We start from the raw sequence: 21729 nt of genomic DNA, 5'->3' as shown, positions 1-21729 counted from the left end.
CCATTTGAAAATGAGCCCAGCTAACTCCCAGTCTTGGTGATCATTGAGAAGAGTCGCACTATTTTATTTTTTATTTTAAAAAGTTACTTTATTAATAAAAATATCTTTTCCATACATACATAGTCACTGTAGCAGTTCAGTTCTGTACAGTAATGTATGAAGAAACAAACATTAGAGTGTGACTCTATCCAGCAAACAAACCCAAGGCATTTCTTATTTGTACAAGATTATATTTACATTTATTTGAGGCACCGGGAGGGTCTGATAACTGAACGGACCCCCAGTTAACTTCGGCAGAAAGACCTTAGACTGTGGTCACTCGTCACTGCGCATTAGCGGCAGCTGCTCCAGCCTTTCATGCACCAGCACGTAGTCCTGGACCTTAGAATGTGCCCCTCTGCAACACTCAGTTGAGGTCAATCCCTTGCTCTGGAAGACGAACAAGGTTCGGGCAGACCAAGGAGTGTTTTTCACTGAGTTGATAATTCTCCAGATGCAGTCGGTATTTGTCTTGGTGAACTGTCCCATTACTCCCAACCTGAATAGTCACTTTTAATAAAAGCACTTGCTCACATTAGTGAGTTGGAAACAGTCCTGGCTGTCCATCAATAACCATCTTACACACAGCACCATTTCACATACAGCAGTGAGAGGAGGAACAGAGTGCACTCGGAGCACACAACTTTCTACTCATCACCTGATTGGCTCCTGGTCCTTATAATTTAAAACTCCTCTCTTTTTGTTCAAACTTTTCCACAGCCTTCCTGATAAAGGGCTTATGCCCGAAATGTCGAATCTCCTGTTCCTTGGATGCTGCCTGACCTGCTGCGCTTTTCCAGCAACACATTTTCAGCTCTGATCTCCAGCATCTGCAGTCCTCACTTTCTCCTTTTCCACTGCCTTGCCCATACCTGTGACTCCTTGCCCCTTCTCACCCAATTATCACATTTTTTGCTGTCCATGGCCATGCTTACTTCAATGTCTAGCATCACTGAGTTAGTTTTACAGGGTAAAGCTCACACAGAGGGTTAAAGGGAGGCACCTAAGAATGGTACCCTCGTACTTATGGCAGAACCACACATGAGGACAGCACTGAGATAACATTAGTGATGACCCTTCAAGATCTCTGCATTTCTCCAATTCTGGATTCTTTTGGAGTTATAGGGAAAGACTGGGGCTGTTTTTTCTACAACATCAGAGGCTGAGGGGTGACCTTATCGAGGTTTATAAAACCATGAGGGGCATGGTTAAGGTGAATGTCCAAGGTGTTTTTCCCAGGAAAGGGGAGTCAAAAACTAGAGGGCGTAGGTTTAAGGTGAGAGGAGTAAGATTTAAAAGAGACCTAAGAGGCAACGTTTTCATACAGAGGGTGGTACGTGTATGGAATGAGCTGCCAGAGGAAGCGGTGGAAGCTGGTACAACATTTAAAAGGCATCAGGATGGGTATGTGAATAGGAAGGGTTTAGAGGGATATGGGCCAGATGTTGGCAAATGGGACTAGATTAAGTTAGGATAACTGGTTGGCATGGATGAGTTGAACTGAAGGGTCTGTTTCCATGCTCTTCACCTCTATTATCTCCAGTTTCCTTTGTCACACTGTGGGTAGCTGTGCCTTGAGCTGACATGGTCTGAAGCTCTCCAGCTCCTTCCCGAACCTCTCTTTCCTCTTTTAAGATTCTTTAGAAATCAATTGTTTGATCAAACTGTCCCTTGACTGTGTTTAATCTGTCACAGTATGGCGCAGTGTCATGTTTTATTGAATACATGTCTTGGATGTTAAAGGCTCCACATAAATGCAAGCTGCTGCTATATCTGTCATACTTCAAAATAAAGTTAAATTCAGCCACCATGTCTACACGTAAAGAGGAACTCTCTTTAACAACTCACCCAATATTTATCCTTCAGTCAACATTTAAATGTGAACACATCATCTCTACTTTCACCCCTTTTTAAAATAAATTCTGTTCACCCCCTCCCAGCTCTCATCACAACTCCTTTCATTTCTCCCTGGAGTTTCTCACTGAGATATTGACTTCCTCTGTCAGCCATTGCATCAAGCAACTTCTCCTATTCTATGATTTTAACTTCCATCTCAATGCATCATGCTCTCTCTCCTGAAGTGACTGCCCTCTTAATCTTCTCTTCATTATTCTCTCTATGTAAACTGCTCCGATTATGCCCATCTCACATGACCTCACTATTCCCACAGTGTCAGTCACAGATTTGGCCATTTCTGATCACTTCACTGGACTGCTCCTCAGCCAGATTCACCTGCCCCTCCTCAATCCTGCGACGTCTTCCCCCTGCAGGAGAAAAATACGATCTTCAAATTCACTTAATATCTACAACTTCAGACTCCCTACCATCCAGAACTTGGCTCACCATAGAAAACACTTCTGCACCTTCCAACCTGCTGAATCGAGTGATGGAGGCAGTGTCAATAGGGGCTTTGTAGGGCAATGGGATAAACACCTGAAGAGAAGCACATTGCAGGACTCTGAGGAAAGGAGATTGTTTTTGCAGAGAGCCATCATATATACGACAGGCCAAATGGCCTCTATCTATGTGTTATATCCTATATGGCCTGAATCTTAACTTTTTTTTAGCTAAATTAGAGTTTTGTTAAGTTTGTTGGAGGTCTTTTCGCCTGGGGGTCTAGCATACAGTAAATCCTTGGTATCCATGCCAGAAAGTAAGTAGCAACAAAATGCAACATTCACAGGCAAAGTTGCATATCCGTGATTTTTAACCTATTTTGAACCTGTGTCCTCACGAGTTTCATTACTCACAGGGATCCTCAGAAATGGACCCCTCAGACACATGGAGGAATGACTCTATGTTCTCGCTGTATCTTACTAAGTTCTAACTATCCACCATTCGCTACTTACCTTGCCCCTATAACATCCGGCTCATCCGATCTAAGCCCCACTCTCACCACAAGCCATGTCCAGAACAATTTGCCACTTTGGATCTCTCGGAATAGATGGTGCCTGTGCTGTTTTTAAAAGGCCATTGTGCACCCAGCCAAGCACTGCAATTCCATAACTGTCTCATATGGCTCCTGACATTTGCCCTGGTCCTGGTGGACAGGGGATAGTCGGCACCCTGCTTTGTAGGCAGGGTTCCGGAGATCCTTCTGGATAGGGTGGTGCACTAGCAGGACATCCTCTTCTTCCAGAACCAGCAAAGGAGGCTTCGAACACACACACACACACACACCAAGCCCAGCCGTGCTCTGAGGGTGCCACCTCGGTCAGTGCACTCTCAGCTGTCACACAGCAATGTAGGAAGAAGATCAATGACCACCAGTTTACATGGCACCACCATCGTTCCAATACCTCACACTCACTCCATCTCTGCTACTGTGCCCACCTCCCAAGAAGGCGCATGATCTACTATTCTAACAGTTACCTGCAACACCTTCAAAATCCTACCCTTGATTTAGAATCCTTTCTAGGCTTTGCTCCTTCCTATCTCTGTACTTTCTTATCTCCCTATATTTCTCAAAAATGTCAGCACTCCTCCAATTCTAGCCTCTTAAGTATTCCTGTTTTCAATTGGTCTGCCAATTCCTCCCTAAATGTTTCTGCTTCTTTATTTCTCTTTCCTCCAATGAGTTGCCCTTTACATCCATTTCTTTGCCCACGTTTTTGATCATTTACCCTAATATCTCTGGTTGTGGCCTATGTTTCTTCCTTACGTGGCTTGTTCATCCTAATCTCTGTCTAGCACATCATATTCGTGTGAACATTGAGCCGTCTTACTATGTTAAAAACCTCGGCTTAAATGTAAGTTATTGAAGTAGAAACAGATTGGTCACCTTGATGTTGCCATTTGTGAGAATTTGCAATGCACAAGTGGGCGCTCTTGTGTTTTCCCAGACTGCACTTCAAAAGGTACTTCACTAGTTATTAGGTACTTTGTGAAATCCCAAGGTAGTGAGAGGTCCTATAAAAATACAGGTCTCTTTTCCTATCCAGATTTGTTATAAATGCTTTCATCCAATTGGGCGTCACTGTGAATCCAATGAGTTAGGCATACCCATAGCCACAGCGTCGTACTATGGAGAGCCTCAGGGAATGTGGTGCGACGAGAACGGGCAGTGCAATACAATCATAAAACACACTAACGAGCCCTCAGTATAAAGAGAGCTCAGTGTTGCAGCTGGAATATGTGAGGTTTCCACAGGATATTTATCCTGATCAGGTGACTCCAAAAATAATTGTAACCATTACTACACACTCCAAGGGTTATTTAGATTGAGTGATGGCTACAGTGATCGCCAAGCCATCAAATTACCGCTAATTAGTAACACTGGGGGTCAGTAATTATTCAGTATTTCACAGTCAAATGCATTTGAAAGATCATCAAGCCTTGTCACCATAGAAACCACCAGCCCTTCTCTCCACAGCTCTGGTGTGGCTTCTCGCAATGAAAAGTTCCAAAGGTGAGTTTATTAAGTCTTTACTGAATTTCAAATGAAAATACAATACAATGGTAACTCATAACTGAATTTACTTCCTTGCTTGCAAACAAAATTAAACAACATGCCAGCCTCGGGTGACTGTCTGTGTGGAGTTTGCACATTCTCCCTATGTCTACATGGGTTTCCTCTGGATGCTCCAGTTTCCCACAGTCCAAAGATGTGCGGGTTAGGTGAATTAGCCACGCTAAATTGCCCGTAGTGTTCAGGGATGTGTAGGTTAGCTGCATTAGTCGGGGAAAATGCAGAGTAATAGAGTAAAGGAATGGGTCTGGGTAGGAGAATGGGTCTGGTAAGATACTCTTTGGAGGGTCAGTGTGGACTTGTTGGGCTGAAGGACCTGTTTCTACACTATATCAAGATTATTTGTGATCCAACGAGAGTTAATTTGGTTTCTGCTCACCAATGTTGAATTTAGTACTTCTCAGTTTGAACAGGGGCAGAGTGGAAAGGTGCTTTCAAACATTGTGTCAAACCAGTGTCGATCCACCCAATGGCTCGGCCTGGTACTCTGCCTAGATCCCTGCTCTAACACAGAGACTTAATCTACTAAAATTTCTTTTATGTGTGAAGAAGGGTAACTGGACCCGAAACATTAACTCTGCGTTCTCTCCACACATGCTGCTCGGCCTGCTGAGCATTTCAGTTTTTGTTTCCAGCATTGTTTCAGTTTTTCTTTCATATCTGTTTCATGCCTAGACCAGATCTCTGATGAGTTGACAATGTCTCAATGCACACTGGTTCCATAAAACATTTTGTTCAGTGGACATAAGCTTCTAGATGTTAGATTCTAAGTACATGTCAGTACAAAAGGACCGAGCTGGGGCCTCTGAGCTTGGATGGCTGGTGTGAGGTGCAGAAATGATACTCTTGATGCAGGTTCAAGCCCATAACAGGTGAAAGTGGTGCTTGGGCTTTCTTTGCATTCATATTGTATGTAACACCACATATTTGCAACCCTTGAGCAACAAGATGGTTAAAATGAAAAAAAGAGAGATGTGAAGCCATGGTGCAGATTAGTGTACCTGGTTTATCTCCTTGACAATAAAGCCTCAGCAGAAGCCATTTTCTTATCTATGTGGCCTCTGTTTAAGAGTTGAGAGAAGCTGCAATGGGAGTGCTTTGGCCAAGAAGGGGTTAAGAGCCACAATATATGCAACAGCACAATTCCAACATTTTTCTGCACATTGTGCAAAAATTGCTGCCCCAGGAGCCTTGATGGTTTGGCCACATTTTGAAACAATTACTCCTGATTACCAACCCTCAATTTAAACCACATCTGCATCATTCTTCACTCGGTAATCGGTTTAAATGTAGCTTCACATCAAAGTTATTTCTGCAAGGTTTGAAATCTGAGGGGAACTCCTGTACCTTGAAGGCATTCCACGTACTTTCAGCAACATTCCACTTCCTATCGCAATCCCCCACTGCAAACAAGGAAATGTGGAGGTGCTCTAATTCTGCTTCTTATTCCCTGAAATCTGATCAACATTCTATTTCTTTTTCAAGTCACCCCCACTCCAAAACTGGTGTGATATTGGAACAAAGCTCCCAGGTTTGGTTCCTGCTTTTTCGTTAACTGATCTCAGTTGGAAACACTACAATTGCCTTTCATACTGTTGCTTTAAAAATGAAGCTGGAAAATGCAAGTGCGTTGGGAGTATGGGGTGAGAGTATCAGATGACAACAGCTATGGTTCTGGCTGCTTAATATTCACTCGTTAGGCCAATGACAGCACAGGAAGAAAATCCGATCAATCAAGTTAATGGAGGAAATCAATGCCTGAGGAATCATACTGCAAGTAAGACTTGGTGCCCTGCACAGTTTAATCGCCAACTTATTGAATCCAATGAGACTCTCAAAAATGAAGGGCAGGAAAATTGAGTGCTACAGAAAAGAAAGAAAATGAAATTGAAGGGAAAGGCATTTTTGTCAGTAACAAATAATTTGTGGGCGGCATGGTGGCACAGTGGTTAGCACTGCTGCCTCACAGCGCCAGAGACCCGGGTTCAATTCCCGACTCAGGCGACTGACTGTGTGGAGTTTGCACGTTCTCCCCGTGTCTGCGTGGGTTTCCTCCGGGTGCTCCGGTTTCCTCCCACAGTCCAAAGATGTGCGGGTCAGGTGAATTGGCCATGCTAAATTGCCCGTAGTGTTAGGTAAGGGGTAAATGTAGGGGTATGGGTGGGTTGCGCTTCGGCGGGTCGGTGTGGAAGTAATCTAATCTAATCTAAGTAAACTGGCAAATAATTCTGTACTTATGATATGTTCAGCCTGAGAGGTTTCAGCCAGAATGAAAGGGGCAGTGAGGAAGCAAGTCACTGTGAAACTGGCAGAGCCAGTGAGAGTTCAACAGGAATAAAGAGCAGAAAGCGCGTGAAAGAGTCACTGCTAATTTTCTCTTCAGTGATCTCTGCAAAGTAAGCCAAAAGCATGAATTCACATGAGTATTTCCTAACACAGTTTCTATAGCACAGAAACAGACCTTTCGGTCCGACCAATCCATGCCCACCATAATCCCAAACTAAACTTGGGTTATCTATGAATAATTATGAAGTTTTATTATTAGTAAGGTTTATGAACAACAGTAAAGATTATCAGTAGAAGCATGATTTTTTAATTATAAGTTAATTACGAAAAATAAATTAATTAACACATAATAAAGGTGGCAGGACAGATGGTGTGTGCTGCAGCGGTTCAAGAAGACAGCTCACAACCACCTCCTCAACGGTACCTAGGAATAGGCAAGACATGCTGGTCCAGCTAGTGACGCCCACATCCAATGAATGAATGAATAAAATATAAAACATACAAATTAGGATCAGGAGTAGGTCATTTGGTCTGAGTAGCCTGCTGTTTGATTTTATAAGATCATGGGTAATCTAACTGTTGCCTAAGCTGGGATCTAAATATTGGAGGATGTTCAACATTGCAAAAAGACAGAAAGCTAGGAAAATGTGGCGGGGTTGCTGTGTTAATTAAGGATGACAGTACTACAGACAGGAGAGATAACCTTAACTCAAAAGAGTAAGATGTGGAATCAATTTATGTAGAGATGGGAAATGCAATACCAAGGAGGTCACTTCTAAGAGTAAGCTTATAGGCACCCTGACAGCAGTTACATTGTATAACAAAGTATACAGAAAGACACAAGAAGTGTAAGAAGGATGTTGCAATAATCATGGGGGAATCAAATTGGCAAATCAGTTCACAGGAAAATCAGTTTTGGAGTCATAGAGATGTACAGCACGGAAACAGACCTTTCAGTCCAACTCATCCATGCCGACCAGATATCCTAAACTAATCCTAAACAATGTCCTGTACAGCTGCAACATGACCTCCCAACTCCTGTACTCAATACTCTGACCAATAAAGGAAAGTATACCAAACGCCTTCTACACTATCCTATCTACCTGCACCTCCACTTTCAAGGTGCTATGAACCGGCACTCCAAGGTCTCTTTGTTCAGCAACAGTCCCTAGAACCTTACCATTAAGTGTATACATGCTGCTCTGATTTGTCTTTCTAAAATGCAGCACCTCATATTTACCTGAATTACCTAAATTTTCATCCATTATATTTAGGACATAGAGAGCAGACAATCTAGACTTGGTTATGTTTAAGGAGACAGGATCAATAATTTCATGATGAAGAATCTACAAGGGTAACAGCGATCATAACTTAATAAAATTTCATCTTCGATTTGAAGGCAGAAGCATGGGTGTAGTTCTAAACTGTGCTTTGTGGTTAGCATGACTGCCTCATAGCACCGGGTCCCTGGGTTCAATTTCACCCTCGGGTAACCGTCTGTACGGATTTTGTACATTCCCCCCATGTATGTGTGTGTTTGTGCGCTCTGGTTTCCTCCCACTGTCTAAAGATGTGTCAGTTAGGTGTCTTAGCCATGGGAAATGCATGGTTACAGGGATGGGGTGGGTCTGGGGAGGATCCCCTTCAGAGGGTTGGTGTGGGCTCACTGGGCAAATTGCCTGCTTCTACCCTAAAGGGATTTTATAAGGATACAAAGGTAGAGCTAGTTAAAGAAGACTGGAAAACTATGTTTAAACATAGGACAGCAGAGTTGCAATGGAAGAATTTTAGGAGATATTAATAACTCTCAGCAAAGAGTTATCCTAGTGAGAAAGACTCTTTGAGAAGGATGGCTAAATAAATATAAGCATAAGTATCAAATTGTAGGAAATATGATATAATTCTACAAATTTGTTAACCATCATCTAACTGGTATGTTTACCAAGACAAAGCCACAACCAATCAGAGTCCATTGCCAACTAATCAGCACTCTCTTCTCATTCAATGTAAACTGTTATTCCCATTTACATTGGTATTCCTGGGAAAGCCCTGACAAAAAGCTTTGACAAAATGTTTTTTTTTAACCATATTTAGCATATAGATAGGTTAGATGAATGGGAAAAAAGTTGGCAAATGGTGCTTAATGATGACAAGGAGAACAGAAAAGTGTACGTTATTTAAATGGAAAGAGTCTGCAGAACTCAATGCTACAGTGCACTCTGGGTATCCGGGTACACGAATCACAATAAGTTAGCATGGCAATTAGAGCAAATGGTTAGGAATGCAAATAGAAGATGGCATTTATTGCAAGCAGATGGAATATAAAAGTAGGGAAGTTTTATTACAGCTGTACTGGGCCTTGGTGAGGCCACATCTTGAGTACTGTGTACAGTTTTGCTCTTTTCACTTCCAAAAGGATATGATTCCATTATTAGTAGTTCAGAGAAGGTTCATTTAACTCATTCCTGGGATGAAAAGCTTGTCCTATGAAAAAATGTTGAACACGCTGAGCCAGCACTCATTGGAGTTTAGAAGATTGACAAGTGATCTTATTGAAATGTATAGGTTCCGCAGGGCAATTGCAAAATTTGATACCACGATGGTGTTTCCTCTTGAGGGAGAGACAAGAACCAGGGTATACAGTTTAAGAAGTACAGATCTTCCTTTTAAGATGGCGATGGGGAGAGCGTTAGTCTCTCAAAAGGTCATTTGTCTGTGGTATTCTCTTCACCAGAAAGCAGTAATGGCTTGAACTTTTTCAATGAATATCAGAGTTAGATAGACTTTTGACCGACAATGGAGTCGAGGGTTATGGAATTCAGGCAGGAAATTGATGTTGAGACCACAACCAGCTCAGCCATACCTAATCACAAAGCATGAAGGGCCAATCAGCCTACTCTAGTCATTGATTATGTTCAAGACAGAAATCGATAGGTTCCCAGATATCAAGGGATTATGGTGATAGTGCGAATAATGTGGAAGAGGAGGATCAGCGTAAGGAGGGGAGGCTCAAGGGACCAAATGGCTTTGTCTCACTCTAATTTCCGACAAAGAATTAATGACTAATACTTCAGATGGCAATTCAGACACTGCTTTTTTTTAAGTGTCCATCAGCGAGTGTTTCATTCTTGAAGCTACATCTATTCCATATTCATATAAACTATTATTATTCTACAATGTTCTGTTGGTATAAACTGAGCCCCAGAAAGTAACAGCCTCACATCACTTCCATCTGGCCATCTCAATTCTTGGTGCTTTTTTTTCTTATCCAGAACTCTGTTTCTATACAGTGTCCAATTCTACTCAGGCTCATTCCAGGTCCCACTCACTGGGGTTGAATTTCCATCTGGGGTGGAATCAGGTATAAATGTGCTTGTTTTAAGAAATAGTTTTCCAACAAGTCCCATGTCATGCCCACCAGACTCCTGAATTTTACACATTAGCACATGTCCAAACGAAAACCCTGCCATGTACCAATAGGGATGTGTTTTAAAAGTGAACTTTGAAAATTATATAACTTCAAAAAATTTGAGGTTTTCAAGATTGGTGTTGTTTGATTAATACTACTGAGATTAAAGCTGAACAAGGAGGAAAAGGTATACTAGCATTTAGATAGCGCCATTCAAGAGTTTGTTCCAGCCAATGAGGTACTGTTGATGTGTAATATTTGTTGCAACATAGGTTATTAATTAAAAAAAAGCATTTTTATTTCAGTGTTAATTTATCACCTGTTGAGTAACCAGATTTTAAATGACTGAAAATAAAAAAAATTGAATATAATAATTGCTAACTATATTAAATTATCGTAATCAACTTTTGTAAACTAAAATAAAAATTACATTCAAAAGAGAAATACAACTGTTGTCACTTTTTTGCCTAAAACATTTAGCTAATTTTTTGGAGACTCCATGAAGAATTGTGAAGTCATCCAGGAGGCGTGACCAATTTTGTGAATGGGAAGGTGTGAAACGTGATTTTTCTTATTTTATTCCTAAGACTGATGAAATTTGAGCTGTATTTCCACTTAAAAGTTTGCCAATTTGGGAGGAATAGTGCAGCAAAAAATCAGTACACCATACAGAAAGTCTTGTACGTATCATGCACGAGTACCTTATTAAAACAAATAAACTTAATTAAGGATCTAAGCTCACCGACAACAGACTTCTGACAAGAAGATAGTTGTGTGTGTCTTGGCTTATGGTGTCACCATGTACCACTATACGTCTCAACTATGTCTCAGAGCTCTGTCTTTCCACATAGAGATTGGTCAAAGACAGAATCCCCAGTGACCAAAACAAAATAAGCCTTTCTTTTTCCTGAAATGTTTGGAAAGAGTGTGCAGTGATTTTAAGTAAACATTGTTTTATTGAACCCTTATGTGTATAAAAGGGACAAAACTATTCATGATTCATTTTCCAGCTGGTTAACATTGTAGTGCTCATGGGGACTGTTGCAATTTTAATATAACTGCCATTTTTAAAACAGTCAGTCTAGATTATGTGTTCCAACTACTGGGGGTAAGAATTGTTGGGTGGGTAGCAACATTATTATGGCCTTCATTAAACCATTTTTGTAAAATCAACTCATTAAATTCCATTGGTCAAACTTCATTCACCACATCCCATTCTCTAAACTGCATTCATTAAAACCTCGTTTATTAAACAAAATAGCTTTTGTCATGTTCATGAAATAGCATTCAATAAATTCCATTTATTAAATGGACTTTATTAAACAGCATTAATGAATTGACCTGCACTTAAACACAAATTCCATGTATGGCATGTATTAAGCAATGTTTATTAAATACAGTTGATTAAATCCATCCCTCTTTTCATTAACTTCAGTGCATTAATGACCTGCATCAAATGGCATTAATTAAACAAATCACTTTTATTGATTGATAATCATTAAATTGCATTCATTAAAAATCTTATTATCTTGCTCAATTATATTGTATTTCTTAAAAAGTGAACATTAATCTGTGTTCAATAAAATGCTTATTAAATAGTGTCCATCAATTAACCTTCATCAAATTCTGAATATTAAACAGCCTTCAGGAACAGCCCTGCTCATTAAATGGTTTCAGTAAAAGGGGCCTGCTTTAACATGGATTCATTAAGGCAGCTTCCAGTCATTAAAAGACCTTCATTAAATCTCATTAATTAAATTAATTAATTCAGCAGCTTTCAATAAATAGTGTTGATTAACTGACTTTCAATAAATGACCCTCATTAAATCCCATGAACTAAACAGAATTTATCAGAAAGCTTATTAAACAATATTCAGTAAAATATGTTTATTATGTGGCTTTCATTAAACCATGTTTATTAAATAGTGCATATTAATTACGTTTGTTACAATGTTTACAATAATGTTATATTAATATCTATTTAACAACATGCATCGAACTGAATTTATTAAGTTCGTTTCATTAACTATTCTGTATTAATTATAATAATTCAAATCAATTTGTTAAAATATGCATATCAAATGATCTGGGTTAATTTGCATACATAAAATCAATTCATCAAATCTTTTGCAACCAATTAACTTTATTTAAAGTTGAGTTACTTTTGCAATGTAGTAGATGCAACAGCAAGATTCTAGGAAACAGCAATGTGATAACTTATGAAACGATGTGTTTGCTTAGAGAACTGCCCACACTCCTTTGAATCATTTTGGTATTTTTCAGTGCAACAATCTGCGACAATCTTCAGCTGTAAGTACTAAGTGGATGATCCAACTTGGCCTCGTCCAGACGTCACCAGTATCACAGATACCAGTCTTCAGCCAATTTGATTCACTCCATGCGAGATCAAGAAATGGCTGACGACACTGGATTCTGCAAAGGTTATTGACCCTGACAACATTCCGTAGACAATACTGAAGACTTATTCTCCAGAACTAGCTGCTCCCCTATCCAAACTCTTCCAGTAAAGCAACAATACTAGCAGCTACCCAGCAATGTGGAAGATTGCCTGGGTATGTGGTATACACAAAACCAGGACAAATCCAACCTGGCCAGTTGCCACCCCTCAATCTACGCTCAATCATCAGTACAGTGATGCAGGATTTAGTGAACACTGCTATCAAGCAGCACTTACTTAGCAATAACCTGCTCACTGACTCCCAGTTTGAGTTCCGCTAGGACCACTCAGCTCCTGACCTCATTACAGCCTTGGTTCAAACATGGACAAAAGAGCTGAATTTCAGAGGTGAGGTGAGAGTGACAGCCCTTGACATCAAGGCTGCATTTTACAGAGTATAAGAAACTCAAGCAGAACTAGAGTCAATGGGAATCAGAAGGAAAACTCTCTGCTGGTTAGGGTCATACCTGGAAGAATGGAAGATGTTTGTGGTTGTTTGAGGTCAGATATCACTGCAGGAATGCCTCAGGATAGTGTCCTCGGACCAACAATCTTCATCTGCTTCATCAATGACTTTGAACCCATCATAAGGTCAGAATGGGCATCTTCAGTGATGTTTGTACAATATTCATCATTTGCATCTCTTCAGTCTATGTTCAAATGCAACAAGACCTGGACAATATTCAGGTTTGGCAAGTAGCACATCACACAATTGCTAGGCAATAACCATCTCCAATGTGAAAGAATCTAATCATTGCCCCTTGACATTCATGGCATTACCATTGCTGCATCCCCTACCAGCAACACCCAGGCTGTTGCCAATGACCAGAAACTGAACTGGACCAGCTATATAAATATTGTGGCTGTAAGACCAAATCAGAGGCTAGGAACCATGTAGAAAATAACTCACCTTCTGACTCCCCAATACCAGTCATTTATCTACTAGGCACAATTCAGGAGTGTGATGGAATACTCCCCACTTGCTTAGATGGCTACAACTCCAACAGAACTCAGGAAGCTTCACACCATCCAGGAAAAAGCAGACTGCTTCAGCACCTTCTCATCTAACGTTTAGTAGCAGCAGTGTGTACCATCAATAAAGAGTCCTCAGCATCTCCCAAATTCAAGATCATTACCATCTAGAAGGTCAAGGGCAACAGATACATGTGAACACCACCACCTGCAAGATTGCCTCTAAGACACTCACCATCCTGACCTGGAAATATATTGCTATTCCTTCAGTGTCTGTGGGCCAAACTCCTGGAACTCTCTCCTTAATGGCACTGTTACCCACAGCAAATGGACTGCAGTTGTTGAAGAAGGCAGCTCACTGCCAGCTTTTCAAAGGTTGCTAGGGATGGGCTATAAATGCTGGCCCATCCAGTGACACCCACATCCCATGGATTAATAAAACTCCCCATGAGTTCAAATCAGGCCTTAGTGAAATCTCTCATCCCCAACAGTCTCACAGGAAAATCTTTCCTCAGTACCATCATGAAGTGTCAGCATAGAATATGTGTTCTAGACCAGGGAATGGGACTTGAACCCATGACTCTCAGGTGCAAGAGGCAAACATTACCCACTGATCTGAAACTGATACTTTGATGATTATTTCTAGCAATAATCTAAAGGTCAACATCATAAAAATCAGAGATAATTTCCATCAATATGGATAATGGCATTAAGACAGATAGTTAACACAACACCTCATCTCTCCTAAATATTCTTAAAGTACTTCAGATACAAAAATCTACTCTGTTCATTTGTTGTTTTATGAATATACAGAGACGTCTGTAACACTCTTCTATAGTGAAAACAGACAGTGATGATGGTTGGTCAGTACTGACTACAACTATTGAATATCCATAAACTGTCCCTGTGCAGTGTCTGTAGCTAAGGAACCTGACAGCTTTGAGCAATATCTGCTATTTCCGCAGAAATAGTGTAAGCTGAGTGCAGTCACAGATGGTGCCCGCTGTGTCTTCACATCGACACTAAAGGGAATTTGCAGAGAACTTTATGCAAAAACCTTGTATGTATAAATTGAGTTCCTCAGACTCTCAAAAACACCTTGGCTATAAAAAAATTATGATAGGCTTGAATTTCGAAAGACAATTTTAATTACCTAACCAGACTGATTTTCATGGGGAGCAAACTCTGAGTCCCTGCACACTCAAAAATCATTTCCTCAACCTATATCTTGCACCGTATCTTACAAATTAATAAACCAAGGAAAATTACTTGTCAATAAACAAACCTCAATAAACAAACAAGATGAAGCCTTTCTTAAAAGAATAGACAAACAAGTGCCATGTAAATGTATTAAGATATATTAAGATCACAAGATATATTAAGCTAATGTATTAAGATCACAAGATATATTAAGCTCATATAGTCAGATCACAAGTTATATGAATGGAACTCAAGCAGCAGATATAAACAGCAACATGTTCGAAGTGATGACTAGTGCCCCATCCCATGCACTCAGCCCTCAAACTGATCTTTGGTAATTCCTTGGGCGAGCAGATTGATCTTTGCTGGCAGCTGGGGACACGTGAACTTTGTCAGTGAGCCTAACAATAGATTAGATAGGGCCTGGCTCTATTATAATCTCTGGCTGAATGCCAGAGACTGTGCAGTAAGTTCCCAGTCTGGAGCTGCAGTGACAGGTTTTAACTAGACTGGACTGCACATTCCCCACATTTATTTCTGGAACAACAAGCAAAACCGATTCGTTTGTTATCAGCAACTTCATTTCTGGAACTCGGTCAATTGTTTTGGCACAAACTGAATGAAAAGACCCTGATCCCTGTCTATGTGTAGTCTGGGTGGAGGAATACACTGATACATGGAGCTGTTATTGCAGCCTGAATCTGTCTTTGCTTTAAAACGAAGAGGTCTTGTTGTGGCTGTACAGGACATTGGATAGGCCACTTTTGGAATACTGTGTTCAATTCTGGTCTCCCTGCTATAGGAAAGATGTTGTTTAACTTAAAAGAGTGCAGAAAAGATTAACAAGGATGTTGCCAGAGCTGGAAGTTTTGAGCTTTTGGGAGAGGCTGATTGATCCCTGGAATGTCGGATGCTGGGGATGACCGGATAAAAGTTTCTAAAATCATGAGGGGCATGAATAGGGTAAATAATCAGGTCGTTTCCTCAGGGTCGGGGTGTCCAAAACCAGAGGGCATAGATTTAAGGTGAGAGGGGAAAGATTTTAAAGGGATCTAAGGAGCAACATTTTCACACAGAGGGTGGTGTGTGTATGGAATGAGCTGCCAGAGGAAGTGGTGGAGAGTTGTACAATTACAATATTTAAAAGGATGGGTACATGAATGGGGAGGGTTTGGAGGGATATGGGCCAAATGTTGGCAAATGGGTTTAGGGTTAATTTAGGATATCTGTTCTGAATAGACAAGTTGAACGTAAGTTTTTGTTTCCATGCTGTACATCTCTATGACTCTATCACTCTAATAGTGACATGAAACCTATAAGGCAGGCAGGATTCAATCTCAATGAAACCCTAATGACCATGTGTAAACAATTTGCTTCAATGGGGTATTGCTACAAAGCCTGAACAATCATGCCAATTCCAAGTACATTAATTCTGTCCCCCGACCTACCTGTGAGAGCATCATGGCTGTCCCCCTATGAAGAAGCTTGTAGGCTCAGTATGGTGTACTAAAGCAGGACAAAGCTACACCCTGAAAATTGTTTGTGATCCTCCAGAGCAAGGGGTTGACCCTGACTGAGTGTTGCAGACTGGCACATTCCCAGGCCCAGGACCACCAGCTGAGGGATGTATTAAAGCTCAAGGCAGCTGCCACCAAGGTGCAGTGGAGAACGTTGAAGGTTGTTTTGCCAAAATATAATGAGGTTCTGTTAGGTTTCAAGATATCCTTGTAGCCTTAATGGGAATATAGTTCCCTTTCACGATGAGAAAATGTCCTTTTTGTTGTAACATGGATTAAAGCTGTGATGAGGAATGTCCAAATTTCACAGCAGTTTCTGTAGTCTGTATAGACCTGTATGTATTTATTTTTTTATTTATAGATAATTTATCAATAAAATATATTTTTCAAATGAAAAAGACTTGGAAATTGATTTTTTGCCAGTGCTATTCTGTTGCTCGTTAGTTCTTGCTTCAAAGGACAAGGAGAGACTGGACAGTGGGATACAATTCCCAACGACTGGAATGTCCTCAGATCTGCTTTCACTAACATAATAAGCCCATGAAATAAATCTTGGTCCCTGGTGTAAGCTCTACCAGAGTAATAATCACTGGTGTCAATCTCACTCAGAAATAGTTTCTGGAAACAGACCCTCAGGAGTAATAAATAGTCCCCACATGTGTCCTACCAGAGTAATAGTCCTTTGCCTCTATCCTGCCAGCGTAATGGTCTCTAACCTATATCTTGCCAGAGTAATAGTCCCTCACCTGTGTCCTGCCAGAGTAATAATCCCTAGCTTATATCCTATCAGAGTAATAGTCCCTATCCTTATATCCTGCCAGAGTAATAGTGTCTCATTTGTGTCCTGCTATAGTAATAGTCTCTTGCCTGTGTCTTGCCAGTCATAGTTCCTAGCCTGTGTCCTGCCAGAGTAATAGTTCCGAGCCTGTGTCCTGCCAAAGTAATAGTTCCTAGCCTGTGTCTTGCCATAGTAATAGTTCCTAGCCTGTGTCCTGCCAGAGTAATAGTTTCTAGCCTGTGTCCTGCCAGAGTAATAGTTCCTAGCCTGTGTCTTGCCAGAGTAATAGTTCCTAGCCTGTGTCCTGCCAGAGTAATAGTTTCTAGCCTGTGTCTTGCCAGAGTAATAGTTCCTAGCCTGTGTCCTGCCAGAGTAATAGTTCCGAGCCTGTGTCCTGCCAGAGTAATAGTTCCTAGCCTGTGTCTTGCCAGAGTAATAGTTCCTAGCCTGTGTCCTGCCAGAGTAATAGTTCCTAGCCTGTGTCCTGCCAGAGTAATAGTTCCTAGCCTGCGTCCTGCCAGAGTAATAGTTCCGAGCCTGTGTCCTGCCAGAGTAATAGTTTCTAGCCTGCGTCCTGCCAGAGTAATAGTTCCTAGCCTGTGTCTTGCCAGAGTAATAGTTCCGAGCCTGTGTCCTGCCAGAGTAATGGTTCCTAGACTGTGTCCTGCCAGAGTAATAGTTCCTAGCCTGTGTCCTGCCAGAGTAATAGTTCCTAGCCTGTGTCCTGCCAGAGTAATAGTTCCGAGCCTGTGTCCTGCCAGAGTAATAGTTCCTAGCCTGTGTCTTGCCAGAGTAATAGTTCCTAGCCTGTGTCCTGCCAGAGTAATAGTTCCTAGCCTGTGTCCTGCCAGAGTAATAGTTTCTAGCCTGCGTCCTGCCAGAGTAATAGTTCCTAGCCTGTGTCCTGCCAGAGTAATAGTTTCTAGCCTGCGTCCTGCCAGAGTAATAGTTCCTAGCCTGTGTCTTGCCAGAGTAATAGTTCCGAGCCTGTGTCCTGCCAGAGTAATAGTTCCGAGCCTGTGTCCTGCCAGAATAATGGTTCCTAGACTGTGTCCTGCCAGAGTAATAGTTCCTAGACTGTGTCTTGCCAGAGTAATAGTTCCTAGCCTGTGTCCTGCCAGAGTAATAGTTCCTAGCCTGTGTCCTACCAGAGTAATAGTTCCGAGCCTGTGTCCTGCCAGAGTAATAGTTCCTAGACTGTGTCTTGCCAGAGTAATAGTTCTTAGCCTGTATCCTGCCAGAGTAATAGTTCCGAGCCTGTGTCTTGCCAGAGTAATAGTTCCTAGACTGTGTCTTGCCAGAGTAATAGTTCCTAGCCTGTGTCCTGCCAGAGTAATAGTTCCGAGCCTGTGTCTTGCCAGAGTAATAGTTCCGAGCCTGTATCCTGCCAGAGTAATAGTTCCGAGCCTGTGTCTTGCCAGAGTAATAGTTCCTAGACTGTGTCCTGCCAGAGTAATAGTTCCTAGCCTGTGTCCTGCCAGAATAACAGTCTTTGGAGTGGGCCCCAAAAGGTATCAATGCTAATGCAGAACAGAACAAATTAGCAGAGCCATTCCTGCTGAGGCATTCATGCCCCAGGTCACTGATAAACACTTTCAAAGAGGCAGCTGAAACAGAATCTGTAGCTTCTGTAAAACAATGGGAGCTGTGGATCACCTGAAACCCAAAGGCACAAACAGGTACTTACTGCAGACAAATGAAGCCAGTCCTGGCGCTTCTGTAACACAATCACATGCTTCTCTCCTGTAAATTACCATCAGAAACCACTGGGTATCAGAGCCCTAGTGCTGACCAAGTGATGCTAACCCTGTGGGCTTCAAACGTGTTTATTGTACACTCGTCTATCCCCCCTTCACATTATGGACAGGACACCAGACAGACCAACTTATGAAAGGTAAATGCAGCCACCATTTAGTGCAGTGGCAACCCTACAGTTTAATGAATATTAGCAGGAATCTAATGGATGGGTGAAATGGTCAAAACCTGTATTTCTTAAATAGGAGTGGTGGCTATATGGTGTTAATAACATCCACCATAAAGTTACTATTTTTGTGCAGGTTTGTAATTTGAAAGCAGCAGACTTTCAATCCTGCTCACCCCGGATTATACTAATGAAAAAAGAGCAATATTATTAAATTAATTATTCAGCAGCCTAGAGTGCTCGCTATTCTAGATTTAAGTGAAGCAGTAGTGGGGAACAGTAAATGTTTTAGAGATTAAATTTGCATATTCAGATGAGGCTGAGGCCTGACGGAATGAGAAGAGAATATCACCCAATTGCAAGCTGGAGGAGAACTGCAAGCAGTTAAAATAATTCTTATTTCAGGCTGCAATGAAAATTAAATTAAGAACTATTTGTGTGTGTATATAATTATATATATATAGCATCTTCCATTGGATATCTCAGCAGTTTACAAGCAATAAATGACTTTTTGAAATCTGATCTCTGTGGCATTAGAGGAAAAACCGCAGCCAAGTAACACAGCAAGCTTCGACAAACAACAAAATGAAAATCTTGCTTTTTGTGCGATGTTGTTTAGGGGACAAATATTGTCCAGGCTATTGGGAATAACATCCCTGCTCCTCATAGGATCTGAATATTTTACATCCTCCAGTTTAGGTCAGTGGGGCCTGGTTTAATGTCTCATTCGGAAGACAGAACCTCTGAGAGAGCAGCTTTCCCTCTGTGCTTTACTATGGTGTCAGCCTTGGTCTTTATGCTCAAGGGGGCCAGAAAAGCAGCATTGAGCTGGGTAGCAGATTCATACGGGAGAGATCTGGCCAGGGATAACTCTCTGCAGACAGCAGGCCTCGGGGAGAGAAGCAAATAGCCACCAGGATACTTTGAATCTTCACGTGATATGTGGGGGCGCCCTCTGAAAGCCAAGGAATGGTGACCATAAGACCATAAGACATAGGAGCAGAAATTAGACCCTTCAGCCCATCGAGTCTGCTCCACCATTCAGTCGTGGCTGATAAGCTTCTCAACCCCATTCTCCCACTTTCTCCCCGTAACCTTGATCCCCTTGATACTCACAAACCTATCTCACAAATGAACGTCATTATGATTCACAATGGGCCAGTTGCTATGCTGCAGGAGATCACTACACCATTTGCACAGGGTGTCAGTGCAATATAGGAAGCTATTCCACCCATCTCCTCCTCTCTCCACCAGCAATCAAGAATATTGAATGTTTCTTTCGTGTGGACAGATGATCTCAAACACTGAAATGGGCTAAATGCAACTACTTGATCCAACTCCTTCTCACCGTGAAGTTCAGTAACTGCTCTACAGCTGGATTTGTCTCTTTGGTATTAATCCAGCTCCCTCACATGATTAAACTCAGCCATCCCCATCAGGCTGCAATGTGTGTGAATCAATTCCCATTAATGGTGAGCCTGTTCCCTCACATGACTGGGATCAGTAACTTCCACAAACCAATACCTTATATCATTGATCATTGCTGCTGATGTTAACCCAGCCCCACCACATTGTAAGACTTAATTTATCCCCACCTACACTTTGTGTAACAAACAATACATTGTAATGCTAATACAGTCACTCACTATACTGAACTTAATACTCCCTTTCAGCCTGCACTATGTCATTGACTCCTCGTTTATTGATATTAATCCAACTCATCCAGCACTGCTGACCTCTTATTTCTTTTTTCCAGTGTTTAAACTGTACTTCAACTGATAACGATATTATACAAGCAATGCTATTCATACCCAGGTGCAAGGAAAACTTCACTCTTCTGTTGATTTTTCAAACATTTTATTCACTGTCCAATGTCAAAGTTTGTGTGAGAGAATGGTACAGGTGCCATCAGTGTTATTGTATCACTGGTGCTTGCCTGGTCCAGTTTAAGAATGGCTACACCTAGCAGCTCAATTATATTCTATTACCTTCTCATTTTTTTTACAACTTAGCTGTAAACGAGAAGAAACACCCATCGGTGACTGGTCTCAAAATATTAACTCTGTTTTTCTCTCTCCGCAGATGCTGCCATACCTGCTGAATTTCTCCAGCAATTTCTCCGCAATTCTTTATTTTTAGTTTTTTGACAGCGAGGAATTATTTTTTTCTCTCCACCTTTTCTGAGTTTATTTGCCACTTCTGTTTTATTTGCTTTGTAATTTTGGTTTTTACCACAACAGTGACTGCCTTTCAAAAGTGCTTTGATAGCTGCAGAGCACTTTGGGTTGTCTCATGGTCACGTGAGTTGCTGCGTAAATGTAGATTTTAAAATTATTTATGTTTCTTGTTCATTTCAGGGCATATACATAATATTCAAGCATCGCATTTACACTATTAATGTATTTTCACATCTGTCCACATCCATGTGACATTTTCACATCACTGTGTCATAGTCACCCACTGGGAGTTTCATGTCCATCTATCACCTTCATATGGGACACTAATTTCAGTAAAAAAGCCCACCCAGAAAATCTTTGAACATGATTTTCAATCAGACAGCATTGAAGTTGACCCTGATCACTTGGAACTTGTGGTGATTCCAATGTAAATATTTGGGAACAAAATTCACATAGTGTTAAAGATTAATTCCTGGCATGTAGTCCACAACCCTAGAACTGAGC

General features: G+C 41.2%; 1 protein-coding gene across 1 annotated transcript in view; it reads right to left on the bottom strand.

Moving 5' to 3' along the window:
- The window catches only part of fbn2b (fibrillin 2b), a 374963-nt gene that overhangs the window by 187255 nt on the left and 165979 nt on the right, over positions 1-21729 (bottom strand). The window lies entirely within an intron of this gene.

Source organism: Hemiscyllium ocellatum, chromosome 28 (assembly GCF_020745735.1).
Source record: "Hemiscyllium ocellatum isolate sHemOce1 chromosome 28, sHemOce1.pat.X.cur, whole genome shotgun sequence".
In the NCBI taxonomy this organism is placed as follows: domain Eukaryota; kingdom Metazoa; phylum Chordata; class Chondrichthyes; order Orectolobiformes; family Hemiscylliidae; genus Hemiscyllium; species Hemiscyllium ocellatum.
This window is presented reverse-complemented; position numbering and strand designations above follow the sequence as displayed.